This window comes from Pongo pygmaeus, chromosome 6, assembly GCF_028885625.2.
Source record: "Pongo pygmaeus isolate AG05252 chromosome 6, NHGRI_mPonPyg2-v2.0_pri, whole genome shotgun sequence".
NCBI classification, from domain to species: domain Eukaryota; kingdom Metazoa; phylum Chordata; class Mammalia; order Primates; family Hominidae; genus Pongo; species Pongo pygmaeus.
The window spans coordinates 106,230,393-106,245,843 of record NC_072379.2 but is presented as its reverse complement, the minus strand read 5'-3'; the positions used below and the strand labels follow the sequence as shown (position 1 = coordinate 106,245,843).

Genomic DNA, 15,451 nt, shown 5'->3' with positions numbered 1-15,451 from the left:
AACCAATGGCAAAGAAGTTAAAAACCTTGAAAAAAAATTAGACGAATGGCTGACTAGAATAACCAATGCAGAGAAGTCCTTAAAGGACCTGATGGAGCTGAAAACCAAGGCACGAGAACTACGTGACGAATGCACAAGCCTCAGTAGCTGATATGACCAACTGGAAGAAAGGGTATCAGTGATGGAAGACAAAATGAATGAAATGAAGCGAGAAGAGACGTTTAGAGAAAAAAGAATAAAAAGAAATGAACAAAGCCTCCAAGAAATAGGGGACTATGTGAAAAGACCAAATCTACGTCTGATTGGTGTACCTGAAAGTGACGGGGAGAATGGAACCAAGTTGGAAAACACTCTGCAGGATATTATCCAGGAGAACTTCCCCAATCTAGCAAGGCAGGCCAACATTCAAATTCAGGAAATACAGAGAACACCACAAAGATACTCCTCGAGAAGAGCAACTCCAAGACACATAATTGTCAGATTCACCAAAGTTGAAATGAAGGAAAAAATGTTAAGGGCAGCTAGAGAGAAAGGTCGGGTTACCCACAAAGGGAAGCCCATCAGACTAACAGCTGATCTCTCGGCAGAAACCTACAAGCCAGAAGAGAGTGGGGGCCAATATTCAACATTCTTAAAGAAAAGAATTTTCAACCCAGAATTTTCATATCTAGCCAAACTAAGTTTCATAAGTGAAGGAGAAATAAAATACTTTACAGACAAGCAAATGCTGAGAGATTTTGTCACCACCAGGCCTGCCCTAAAAGAGCTCCTGAAGGAAGCACTAAACATGGAAAGGAACAACTGGTACCAGCCACTGCAAAAACATGCCAAATTGTAAAGACCATCAAGGCTAGGAAGAAACTGCATCAACTAACGAGCAAAATAACCAGCTAACATCATAATGACAGGATCAAATTCACACATAACAATATTAACCTTAAATGTAAATGGGCTAAATGATCCAATTAAAAGATACAGACGGGCAAATTGGATAGTCAAGACCCTTCAGTGTGCCGTATTCAGGAAACACATCTCATGTGCAGAGACACACATAGGCTCAAAATAAAGGGATGGAGGAAGATCCACCAAGCAAATGGAAAACAAAAAAAGGCAGGGGTTGCAATCCTAGTCTCTGATAAAACAGACTTTAAACCAACAAAGATCAAAAGAGACAAAGAAGGCCATTACATAATGGTAAAGGGATCAATTCAACAAGAAGAGCTAACTATCCTAAATATATATGCACCCAATACAGGAGCACCCAGATTCATAAAGCAAGTCCTTAGTGACCTACAAAGAGGCTTAGACTCCCACACAATAATATTGGGAGACTTTAACACCCCACTGTCAATATTAGACAGATCAATATTAGACAGAAAGTTAACAAGGATACCCAGGAATTGAACTCAGCTCTGCACCAAGCAGGCCTAATAGACATCTACAGAACTCTCCACCACAAATCAACAGAATATACATTCTTTTCAGCACCACACCACACCTATTCCAAAATTGACCACACAGTTGGAAGTAAAGCACTCCTCAGCAAATGTAAAAGAACAGAAATGATAACAAACTGTCTCTCAGACCACAGTGTAATCAAACTAGAACTCAGGATTAAGAAACTCACTCAAAACCGCTCAACTATATGGAAACTGAACAACCTGCTCCTGAATGACTACTGGGTACATAACAAAATGAAGGCAGAAATAAAGATGTTCTTTGAAACCAATGAGAACAAAGACACAACACACCAGAATCTGGGACACATTCAAAGCAGTGTGTAGAGGGAAATTTATAGCACTAAATGCCCACAAGAGAAAGCAGGAAAGATCTAAAATTGACACCCTAACATCACAATTGAAAGAACTAGAGAAAGAAGAGCAAACACATTCAAAAGCTAGCAGAAGGCAAGAAATAACTAAGATCAGAGCAGAACTGAAGGAAATAGAGACACAAAAAACCCTTCAAAAAATCAATGAATCCAGGAGCTGGTTTTTTGAAAAGATCAACAAAATTGATAGACCGCTAGCAAGACTAATAAAGAAGAAAAGGGAGAAGAATCAAATAGATGCAATAAAAAATGATAAAGGGCATATCACCACCAATCCCACAGAAATACAAACTACCATCAAAGAATACTATAAACACCTCTACGCAACTAAACTAGAAAATCTGGAAGAAATGGATAAATTCCTCGACACATACACCACCCCAAGACTAAACCAGGAAGAAGTTGAATCCCTGAATAGACCAATAACAGGCTCTGAAATTGAGGCAATAATTAATAGCTTACCAACCAAAAAGAGTCCAGGACCAGATGGATTCACAGCCGAATTCTACCAGAGGTACAAGGAGGAGCTGATACCGTTCTTTCTGAAACTATTCCAATCAATAGAAAAAGAGGAAATCCTCCCTAACTCATTTTATTAGGCCAGCATCATCCTGATACCAAAGCCAGGCAGAGATACAACCAAAAAAGAGAATTTTAGACCAATGTCCTTGATGAACATTGATGCAAAAATCCTCAATAAAATACTGGCAAACCGAATCCAGCAGCACATCAAAAAGTTTATCCACCATGATCAAGTGGGCTTCATCCCTGGGATGCAAGGCTGGTTCAACATATGCAAATCAATAAACGTAATACAACATATAAACAGAACCAAAGACAAAAACCACATGATTATCTCAATAGATGCAGAAAAGGCTAATATCCAGAAGCTACAATGAACTCAAACAAATTTACAAGAAAAAAACAAACAACCCCATCAAAAAGTGGGTGAAGGATATGAACAGACACTTCTCAAAGGAAGACATTTATGCAGCCAGAAAACACATGAAAAAATGCTCACCATCACTGGCCATCAGAGAAACGCAAATCAAAACCACAATGTGACACCGTCTCACACCAGTTAGAATGGCGATCATTAAAAAGTCAGGAAACAACAGGTGCTGGAGAGGATGTGGAGAAATAGGAACACTTTTACACTGTTGGTGGGACTGTAAACTAGTTCAACCATTGTGGAAGTCAGTGTGGCGATTCCTCAGGATCTAGAACTAGAAATACCATTTGACCCAGCCATCCCATTACTGGGTATATACCCAAAGGATTATAAATCATGCTGCTATAAAGACGCATGCACACGTGTGTTTTTTGCAGCACTATTCACAATAGCAAAGACTTGGAATCAACCCAAATGTCCAAGAATGATAGACTGGATTAAGAAAATGTGGCACATATACACCATGGAATACTATGCAGCCATAAAAAATGATGAGTTCATGTCCTTTGTAGGGACATGGATGAAGCTGGAAACCATCATTCTCAGCAAACTATCGCAAGAACAAAAAACCAAACACCGCATGTTCTCACTCATAGGTGGGAATTGAACAATGAGAACACATGGACACAGGAAGCGGAACATCACACACTGGGGACTGTTGTGGGGTTGGGGGAGGGGGAGGTATAGCGTTAGGAGATATATCTAATGCTAAATGATGAGTTAATGGGTGCAGCACACCAACATGGCACATGTATACATATGTAACAAACCCGCACGTTGTGCACATGTACCCTAAAACTTAAAGTATAATAATAATAAAATTTTAAAAAAATGAATTAGTTCCTTCTTCCAACCCCATTTTTTAACTTACTCCTCTTCTTGACTTTCCCATCTTGGTGAATGGCATCCCAATCCCATTCATCCCATTGCCCAAGCCAGAAATGTAGCAGCCACTTTGATTCCTTCTTCTCTGTTATCTTTCATGTCATCTATGGTCAAGTCCACATGTTGAATAGCTCTCCAGTTCTGTCTGCTTCTGTCTCTTTCCACCGCTACTGTCTGGGGTCAGCTGAGGATTACCCCAAAGCAATAGCCTCCTAATAGGTCTCTTTGCCTCTTCTTTTGTTCTACTCACAAATTATTCTCCAAAGCAGCCTCCAAAAGTCTAAGAAATGCAAATCAGGTCAGGTTCCTCCTCAGTTTAAAATCTTTCAAAGGCTCTCCACTGCCTTTGACAGGGCATTGCTAATGCCCTGTCTTTCTATGCACCCATGGCACTGAGCTCTGTTTTATCTCTGGACCTGGTGACTTGCTTCTTCCTCTGCCTGGAACTCTTTCCCCCTTTCTCCATCCCTCACTTCTTAGTTTAGTGGTCCCTTTGATAGTTACTTCCCTAATAACCAAAGGCAAGGTTAGATTACCTTCCTACATATAACCTTAGCACTCTTAACTATGTGTGTACTTATCACACTGAAGGGTACTTGTCTGAATCCAGTATTAGACTATGAACTTCCTGAAGGTAAGGAGTTTGTTTGTTTTTACAGAGACAGGGTCTTGCTCTGTTGCCCGGGCTAGAGTGCAATAGTGTGATCCTAGCTCACTGGAGCCTCGCCCTCCTAAGCTCAAGCCATCCTCCTGCCTCAGCCTCCTGAGTTGCTGGGACTACAGGCACACGCCACTGTGCCCGGCTAACTTTTAAATTTTTGTTAGAGATGAGGTCTCGCTATGTTGCCCAAACTGGTCTTGAACTCTTGGAATCAAGCAATCCTCCCACCTCAGCCTCTCAAAGTGCTGGCATTACAGGCACAAGCCACCACCCTCAGCTAGTAAGGACTTTTTAAAGAATATAGTGGAGACACGTTTTCTCAGTTTCAGTCCTAGGTCTACCATTTTCTACCTGAGTGACCTTGAGCAAGTGATTTAGCTTCCTTTGACTCAATTTTATCATCTTTAAAATAAGATTATGTGAGAATAGTACCCATCTCATAATGTTGGTGTAAAAAATAGTTGCAATGCCTGGCACATAGTAAGTACTTGATAAATGTTAACTATTATAATTGAGGTCTGGAGCCCTGGGAGCAGTTCAAGTTAGATCTTGGTATATTTTGAGCTTCATTCCAAAAAAAAGGTACATGAGTATATGTATATGCTATTTGATGTTGCCAGGAATAGCTAATTTTATCTGTCAAAAATTTCTTCCTAGCACACTCTTTTGAGTCACGGATTTTGGCTTTTAAGTAAGCTAAAGGTTGTTAATTGGGAGAATGGCCAGAAAAACTTATCCACAGCTTTCGAATCACATGTTGAACAAATCTGGCATCACAAGCGTCAAGCTGCCTTCTGTTTCTAATCATTTTTCTTTCTAATTTTGTTTCTCCCACCCAAAGAAATTATAATTTATTTTCATTGCAGAGTCCATGAAAGATGTCACAAGATGTAAAAGCAATTATTTTCAAGAGGATGAAACTCATATTTGCTGAACATCGCAGTTGGCTTCATCCCAAATGCTAAGCAGTAGCAATACTTCCCTAGATTGAGACAACGTGTTACTGATCTGAGAAGACTGGCAAAAGTCTTGGCTGAGAAAATCTTTCTTCTCTTCTATATCTCTAAAATTCTTTAAAAATGAGCGTGCGTGCGTGCGCATGTGCACACACACACAGAGTGCAGCATCTTAATTATGAAAGGTTCTCTAAGACCATACAGGTCAGTGGCCTGGGCCATGAAAGTTTTGAACCCAAGCCATGTTTCAAAATAGACTTCCTTATGGGAGTTTCACTTTTCTTCCTTATGTTTCACTTTTCTTTTCTAAGCTTTTCTTTCTTTTCATTCCCAACTTCTACTTCTTGCCCCCTTACTGTAACCTTAAGAGAATAACCTCTTTGCTTTTGATTTCCCCTATTTGGTCTTTCTCTTACATATCTTATGGTTTTCTAAGTTTAGGCATCTGTCCCTGCTTAGATGTTCCTGTAAAATGATGTAAATCAGGAAATGACCTTTTGTCAACCCTAAAGCCCATATCTTGTAAAACAATAAAATGCTTACAAAAAAAACAAGGCTGTTTATTCCTCTTCTCTGTTTATCCAAATCTATTCATCAAGCCTTACATCACAACCTCCTTTTTCTCCAGGATGTATCACCAGCATCTTCCCTGGACTGAACACTCTTTCCTCAGAGATTTTACTATATTTTTATTTCTACTACAGATTTGACATTATCTTGTAGTTATGCCAGTTCCTTCTGGGTTTATGTTAATTCCCAGCAGAAATAAGTTTCTTGAGGGCTAATCCTTATCTGTGACCTTGGGCAAGTTTTCTAACCTTTCTTACAAGTATTAGTAAGTAATAGTCATTCATTACATTGTCATAATAATGAAATACCATGATAGAACTTTCTGGGCCATAGTAATGTGCTCAATAAAGTTAAATCCTTTCCCTTTTCTCCTTCGTTTTGTGGTCTCCTCCATGGTGCCCATTGCCATCCAGTGGGAGGTGATATAGAGCACTGATTCAGAATATGGGCTGGAGTTTGATTCCCAGCTTAGTCACTCCCTAAGGAATTTAGGAAGCATACTCAGTCTCTTGTCAACCTCAAATAAGCAAAAGGGTTAGAATCTAGTTTAAAGAGAGTTTATTCAAGCACAAAGTTGAGGATGGCCACTTGGGAAACACAGATTCCAAAAAATGAAAGTCATTGTTCGAAAGTGTAGAAGTTTGGGCTCATTTACATAGATAAGTTTGGGGAGCTTCAAAGAATTTCAACCCTTTCTATATAAGGCTTTATCTTATTAGTTATGGCAGTCTTTTTCTTTTCAGGAAAGGTAATTTTACATTCTACACTGAAGATGTAACAGTCATGGAGTCTTTTGCACTATCTGGCCTGAATTAGGTACAGGACAATAAAAGAGAACGATAATCTATAACAAAGATTAGTGATTGGAAGGAGAGAGGGTTTGGTTTCTGGTCTCTCCTAGTCATTTACAGAACACAAACAATGAGGAACAAAGTTAATCCATAGTGTAAAAAGCATATTGGCCAGAGAGGCCTGTTGTAGAAGGTACCATTATGGGAACTGGAGCTGCTGATTAAGCTTGATTAAGATGACAACCTCCCGAAAGCACTGAGGCTTCACGGCAGAGCCTATGGGGGAAAACCGGTGGGGAGCCTGGCCGGTATTGGTGAAGTGCTGGGCAAGAAGCTGGAGGAAATGGGCTTTGACAAGGCCTGTGTTGTCCTTGGCCGGTGCTAAAGAAAGAGGAAGACCTTGCCCAGGTATGGCTAAGGGACACATGTAGCACCAAAGCCAAGCAGCCCCAGGACTGCTTTGGATGCCTTCAAGAGTGGTGTGACGCCTTCTTGTGATGCTTTCTGGGAAGCCCTCAATGCCCAGCCCCAGCGTTGCATCCTCAGAGTTTGCAGCCAAGTAGGGGACTCCTCCTGTGTCCTCTACAAAGGAAATGATTGCTGCTGTTGTGCTTGCATCCAATGGACTCCAGGGGTGTTTTGGGAGTTTTCTCCCCTAACCATTTCAACTTTTTTGCAATACTAACTCTTTCATGCACCTCCCTTCCTTTTCCTCTGCCAGTTCCCTGGTGACACTTGCCAACTTTCCTGATGGATTTCTGGCCCCATCCCTCACCCCTACCCTCACTTCTAGTGTTTCATGCCATTTGGTTCCTTTTTTTCACAGAACAGTCATTGTCTCTGTGAAGATTTTTAGATCAATAAAGTCAGTGGCTATAAAAAAATAAAAATCAGAAGGTACAGCCACAAGCTACATGGCACAGACCACAGTCACATCTCACTCAAAGCTTAAAGTGTTTTATGGGGTTTGAACAGCGTTTTAACTTTTATTTATCTTCACATTTCCCACTTTTCATCAAGATCTTTCGAAGAAAGCACTGCAGATGATCTCAATAGTTTTCACTCCTTTTATGTTCAGGAGTTTCATTCCCCGTCACTAGGAAGGCTCATTCCTAGGAGGTTATGTTCCTTACTGAGGCAGATTTGGATTTCTTAAGGAAGTCAATATCTGGGAAATCTCAGATATCACAAATATATATGAAAAGTAAGTTGAGCTCTCAGTATATCCCTGAGGTATGACTGTCCATTGTACTGTCTGTTCTCCCAAGTGAAGGCAAAGAGAAATTGACTGTCTTTATCCACAGGAATACTAAAACATGCACTGCATAAATCTATCATAGTAAAAAACTCACCTTCAGCGGGGATGGTAGTCAACAACATATGACTGTTTGACACTAGCAGATGGCAAGGAATAACTATGTTGTTAATTGCTCTCAGATCCTGTACAAACCTCCATCCTCTGTCATCTGGTTTTTTTTACAGGAAGGGTTGGAGTGTTACACAGGCTTCTACAGGGAATAATCAGACCTCTTTTTATGTAGTCTAGAACTATAGGTTGTATTCCTTCTAAGGTCTTTGGCTTTAAAGAATACTGTTTAAGGTTTGAAAGAGGTTTTGATGAGTTTATTTAAATTTTGATTGGGGAAGTCAAGATAATTTTTCCAGTATCAGTGAAAGACTTTGGCCACAACTGATCAGGTATAGCCTTTAACAATTTTTGTATTTGTTTATCAATCAATAATTCGGTGTCCTCTTTGGCAATATAAATTGCAGCTTGTGAATTTAAAAGGATCAGATTCTGAAAAATTCATGATGTCTAGTAATTCAACTTTGTCTTCTAATTCTAAAAACATTTTACCCTTTTGGGAAAAAGAAATATGGGTATTATATAGTTCTAAGAAATGTCTTCTGATCAAATGGATAGTGGCTTAGAGAACGAAGAGAAAAATACGAGTCTCTTGTAAAGGACCTACTTGAAAAGCTATAGGCTAAGATTTTTGTGCCAATATAGATGAGTATTAGTGACACCCACCATTTAAATGGTTTACTTTAAGGAATGGGACCTTGTAATAAGGTGGGATTTACTACAGATAATGCAGCTCAGTGTCAATAAGAGCTTATGTTTGTTCTCCATTTCAGATACTTTCTATTTCTCCCAGAATATTAATATGGAGGAAAGGCAAGGTCTCTTTAAGTTCTTTGGAGCACCCTCCTTTTCTTTTTTTCCTTTGCCTATTGTTGTTGCCTCCATTTTAGTTTTCAGCAACCTTTCTTAAGGTGACCAGGGTGTTTTTGCAATAATGACAAAGCAGAGGGTTAAATTCATTCTGAGGTTTTTGGGATATGTTTTGGAGGTTCAGACTAGGTAGATAATTGTTTTAGTTATAAATTCATAATCTTATTAGCCTTATTCTTTTGTCTGGCTTCTTTTTCTCTTCTTTAGTTAAGGCATGAGATAACTGATCAGCAAAATTACCCAAATCATGAATGTGGGCAATTGTCCAACTACGATGTTGTCCTTTTACTGTTAGTCCTAATTCTTCATCTAAGTAACCCACTTATGAAATCGAAATTGAGGAGAATATCATTTTGGTGATTAGCCTAACTCTCTTTGGATAATCCTGAATATGGTTTAAATATTTTTTTGAATCTCTCAAAATATGTCATTTCTGACTCATCTGAATTTTGTTGACATTGTTGTATTTTATTCCAGTTGACCATTCTTTGGAAGGTCAACTGAAGGGGTGGCTTGAGCAAAGCCTTTGAAACCTCATGGTCACATTTGTGGTCTTCTGAAAATGTATGAAAGTCCTCCAGGTGGTTCCTCCAATTTGCCTTAGCTCTTCCAATCTTTAGCTTTACTTTCTGATACTAACATGTGAACTACTTAATACAAATTGGAAAAATCAGGATTGTAAACTTGAATATTTAGTTCAAATTTCCTGACAAAACCAATAGGGTCTTGGTGGGGATGAGGGAATTCCTTAATTATGCCTTTAATGTCTACTTTTGATCATAGTTGATAAGTTAAGGCAGGTTCTCCTCTACCAGATACCAGCCATTCACAAAATGTAGCTAAAACAACAGGAGTGGGAAGAAGGGGAAGGGGAGGAAAAGAAGGAAAGGCTGGGCAGTGTCGTTCAGATGAGGAAGAGATGGGGAATAAAGAGATGGGGAAGCAGAAGGAGGAGTAAAAGAAGATTTGGCAGTTTTTTTTTTTTTTTTAATTTAGAAATGGTTTTAGAGGGCTTTTAATTTTCTTCCTGTAGAGGAAGAACTTTGTCAGAGCGCTTTTCAGATGCTTAAAAGTACCTTTAGAAGTAACTCTCCCAATTATTTTAATTTTAGAAATAGCTTTTTCTAATTGTGCACATAAATAAGCTAATTTAGGTATTTCAAAGATAGCCCACTTTGGTCATTGTTGTTTGGGGTCTTCATGGGTTAAGAAAGACAATTTTTCTAGATATTGACGGGAGGTTGCACCACAATATTATACAGGAATCCAGCTGGAATTTCTAAAGGTGGATCTCTCCTTAAAAAGGAAGACTCAGTTTTAGATGGATGATTGCCCATAATTTGGATTCTCTTTTTAAGTGATCAAAGATGAAATGGGAAAGATGTTTTTGATCTGGTATGTTGCTTAATGGGGATTATTCCTTAAGGTGACACCGGTGAATCACGTCTCTCTTCTTACCTTTCTCGGTGAAAGCCAGGAATCCTGGGCACTTAAGGCACTAGAAGATCAGCCCTTCATATGTGCCCACCAGGTTAAGCAAGATTTCCTGTATGTTCTTCTTTGAGAATTCTCTATATGACTATTGCATGTTATGAGTAATGAGTTCAGACACTCCCACAAGACCCTATTAGCCTAAGATGCCTTTTGGCCAGGAGAAACAGTGTCCCTTATCTTTGGTACTTATCTTCATCCTCATAGAAAGCTTTTCTCTCTCTCTTTCTCTCTTTCTTTCTTTCTTTTCTTTTCTTTCTTTTTTCCTTCCTTCCTTCCTTCTTTCTCTTTCTTTTTTTTTGGTGGAGTCTCACTCTGTCACCCAGGCTGGAGTGCAATGGTATGATCTTGGCTCACTGCAACCTCTGTTTCCCAAATTCAAGTGATTCTCCTGCCTTAGCCTCTTGAGTAGCTGGGATTACAGGCACATGTCACCACACCCGGCTAATATTTTGTATTTTTTGGTAAAGACAGAGTTTCATCATGTTGACCAGGCTGTTCTTGAATGCCTGGCCTCAAGTGATCTGCCTGCCTAGGGCTCCCAAAGAGCTGGGTTTACCGGCATGAGCCACCACATCTGGCCATCCTCATAGAAAGCTTTTCTTTTTGGTCACTCAAAAACAAACAAAACCACTTTAGATATGTCAAATGAACCAAGCTTCAGAGTTTAGCCAGGTTTTTTTTTTTAATGCAAATTTTGCTTAAGCCACATTCACTTCCTTTTTTCAGAGAGACAAACTTTCTTTCCCTGACTAAAATTCAAATGAGAGAAAAAGCTGTACAAATGTTAATGAGCAGTTACAAATAACACTTAACCTTAGAGAAAAGTGAAAACCACAAATCTGTGAACAGAAGAATATCTAGAGAACAAACAAAAACTCTTACCTTAAAGCAGAGCTTCAATTCCAGCTCCGTCAAGGGTGGAATTGGGTCACTTGAGTAAAGTCTGATTCTCAACTCAAATCAGGGAGATTCAAAACCTGAGAGGGTCTTCACCGGAGACCCTCTGCTGGCTCCAGTGAAGTCAGGTGAATGAAAACTGTTCATGCTGATACCAAGATCCTAACTGTGGGCAATGCAGTGGGCAATCAACAGAGGCTTGCTTTAGGTCCTTTCATAGTTGCCAAAATGTCAACTTGAAATAAGCATCAGAATCTAGTTTGATTTGAAGAGAGTTTATTTTGAATTTTGAAGAGAGTTTATTCAAGTACAAAGTTTGAAGATGGCCTCCTGGGAGACACAGATTCCAAAGAATGGAAGTCAACACTTTGAAGTGTAGAAGTTTGAGGTCACTTACATAGATAAGGTTTAGAAAGCTTAACAGAATTTCAATATTTTTCTGTATATGGCTGAATGTATAGTTATAGTAATCCAATTAGACAAGGTAATATTTTTCTTTTCAGGAAAGGTCTATTTAACATTCCACACTGAAGATATAAAATTCAGGAAGTAATTAGTGCTACCTTAACTGAGTTAGGTACTGATGGGGTTTGGTTCTGTGTCCCCACCCAAATCTCATAGTGAATTATAATCCCCATAATCCCCACATATCAAGGGAGGAACCTAGTGGAAAGTGATTGGATCATGGGGGCAGTTTCCCCCGTGATGTTCTTGTGATAGTGAGTGAGTTCTCATGAGATCTGATGGTTTTATAAGGGGCTCTTTCCCTTTCAGACACTCTCTCTCTCTTTCCTGCCACCATGTAAGATGTGCCCGCTTCTATTCTACCATGATTATAAGTTTCCTGAGGCCTCCCCAGCCATGTGGAACTGTGAGTCAATTAAACCTATTTTCTTATAAATTACCCAGTCTCGGGCAATTCTTTATAATGGGTGAAAACAGACTAATACAGGTACAAAAAAGGAGGCAGTTAATCTATCACAAAGATCAGTGATTAGAAGGGGGTCTGGTCTCTTGTCTCGCCTCATCATTTACAGAAGAAGAACACTGAAGAAGACAGTTAATCTATAATCTAAGGAGCAGAAGTTACAACTCCATGCTCCATGGCTGAAATCACAGTCACATCTCTCAAGACTTAATGTGTTCTCTGGGGTTCCAAGAGCTTTTAAATTTTATTTATTTTCACATTCTCTATGCCTCATTTTTCTTATCTGAAAATTGGGGGTAATATTACTACTTGCTTCATGGGCTTGCTGCAATGTTTAAATGACAAACAGTACATAATGCAATTAGACCCTAGCACATGGTGAGTGCTCAAGGAACATTGGCTGCTCTTATCACAAGGATCAGTGTATAGTAGGCATCTAAAAATATGTGAAATAAATTTTAAAAAGTTTATGGCATAGAAGTAGATAAAGCAATCAGAACCTAGCACATGGTGAGTGCTTATTAAAAAGTACAAGTCATTTTATTTATTTTTACATATTTATATTTTTGAGATGGGATCTTGCTATGTTGCCCAGGCTAATCTCCTGGATTCAAGCAATCCTACCTCAGCCTCTTGTGTAGCTGGGATTACAGGCATATGCAACTATGCCCAGCAGTATGAGTTCTTTTTTTTTTTTCTTGAGACGGAGTGTCGCTCAGTCGCCCAGGCTGGAGTGCTCTGGCCGAATCTCAGCTCACTGCAAACTCTGCCTCCCGGGTTTACGCCATTCTCCTGCCTCAGCCTCCCAAGTAGCTGGGACTACAGGTGCCCACAACCACACCCGGCTAATTTTTTTGTATGTTTAGTAGAGACGGGGTTTCACCGTGTTAGCCAGGATGGTCTCGATCTCCTGACCTTGTGATCCACCTGCCTCAGCCTCCCAAAGTGTTGGGATTACAGGCGTGAGCCACCATGCCCAGCCTATGAGTTCTTTTAATAAACGGATTGACTGAGGTAAACTTGGTCACTGTTTTCTACCCAATGACTGTCTTCTATTTAGTTTGCCAATCTATCTTACACCTGGATTGTAAGTGATTTGCTGCACCAGTTCAAACTGTGTTTAAGTCATAAAAAGGAAAAGTTTGGAAAACCAAAGTCAGAAATAATTAGCAAGTGAAATTATAATCAAACAGGAAAGGTGTTTAACAAGCGTGAATGAGATATCCCCAGTGGCATACATCTTATTTAAAATCTTAGAGTTCTGGAAAAGGCAAAGTCATATGCTAAAGTAATGTTAATGTAATTACATTAGAAATAGATGGAAATGTGAATACAGGCTGATGACCTATATAAAGAAGCCTGTGGGCCAGGGCAGTGGCTCCTGCCTGTAATCTCAGCAGTTTGGGAGGCAGAGGCAGGAGGAACACTTGAGGTCACGAGTTCGAGACCAGCCTGGCCACCATGGTGAAACCCCATCTCTACTAAAATTACAAAAATTAGCCAGGCATGGTGGTGTGTGCCTGTAATCCCAGCTACTCAGGAGGCCGAGGCAAGAGAAGCGCTTGAACCGTGGAGCCAGAGGTTGCAATGAGCCAAGATTGCACCACTGCTCTCCAGCCTGGGTGACGGAGCAAGACTCCACCTCAAAAAAATAAATCAATAAAGAAGCCTGTGCACACTGATTGCAATGGGGCAAAAATAAATAAATAAATAAATAAAAAGAAAGAGGTCAAAATAAGGCTTTTTTTTTTCTTTCCAAAGAGCTCAGAATGTATTATAAACATCCCATTAATCTGTTCAGTGTTTCTAGAAAAGTAAGATAAGGTACTTAATTGAGTCATACTGCTTAAAATTGTTTTAAAAAATTCATCAGTCTTATATTTTAAGAAATCAACTAGTTCTATAAAGGGTGAATAAGAGAAACCACAGTCCTCAGCCCCTTCTCCCATTCTTCTTTTCCCAAAGGCAACCACTCTCAAATGCTTTAGCTGATTCTTTGACAGGTCTCTCTATAACTGTAATTAACACTCCTGCATTTCTGTTCATTTTTCTCACTTTTTGCGATGAGGATTTGGCTCGCTTTCTTGTGTGCCCACCACTACCAAACCTCTGCACACTCCCTATTTCTCCATCCTCCTTAATACAGGGTCATAATTTTGGTCAGATCAAATTATGATATTAATGGTATTTGGATTATTATAATATGTTTTCTATTCAAAATGGAGGGGCTGGGTGTGGTGCCTCATGCCTGTAATCCCAGCACAAAGGGAGGTTGAGGAGGTAAGATCACTTGAGCTCAGAAGTTCAAGACCAGCCCTGGCAACACAGTGAGACATTGTCTCTATTGCTTAAAAAAAAGGTAAAAAAAAAAAAAAAAAAAAAAAAAAAAAAAAAAAACGAAGGTGTGTGGTAAACCACTATTACTTTTTTTAAATTAATTAATTAATTTATTTATTATTATTATACTTTAGGTTTTAGGGTACATGTGCACAATGTGCAGGTTAGTTACATATGTATACATGTGCCATGCTGGTGCGCTGCACCCACTAACTCGTCATCTAGCAGTAGGTATATCTCCCAATGCTATCCCTCCCCCCTCCCCCTACCCCATAACAGTCCCCAGAGTATGATGTTCCCCTTCCTGTGTCCATGTGTTCTCATTGTTCAATTCCCACCTATGAGTGAGAATATGCGGTGTTTGGTTTTTTGTTCTTGTGACAGTTTACTGACAATGATGATTTCCAATTTCATCCATGTCCCTACAAAGGACATGAACTCATCATTTTTTATGGCTGCATAGTATTCCATGGTGTATATGTGCCACATTTTCTTAATCCAGTCTATCATTGTTGGACATTTGGGTTGGTTCCAAGTCTTTGCTATTGTGAATAGTGCTGCAATAAACATCTGTGTACATGTGTCTTTATAGCAGCATGATTTATAGTCCTTTGGGTATATACCCAGTAATGAGATGGCTGGGTCCAATGGAATTTCTAGTTCTAGATCCCTGAGGAATCACCACACTGACTTCCACAATGGTTGAACTAGTTTACAATCCCACCAACAGTGTAAAAGTGTTCCTATTTCTCCACATCCTCTCCATCACCTGTTGTTTCCTGACTTTTTAATGATGGCCATTCTAACTGGTGTGAGATGGTATCTCATTGTGGTTTTGATTTGCATTTCTCTGATGGCCAGTGATGGTGAGCATTTTTTCATGTGTTTTTTGGCTGCACAAATGTCTTCTTTT

The 15,451-nt window shown here is 39.5% G+C and overlaps 1 pseudogene; it reads left to right on the top strand.

Moving 5' to 3' along the window:
- The first annotated feature begins 6,882 nt into the window (after positions 1-6,882).
- Positions 6,883-7,144, top strand: LOC129040172 (barrier-to-autointegration factor-like; annotated as a pseudogene).
- The last annotated feature ends 8,307 nt before the right edge of the window (positions 7,145-15,451 follow it).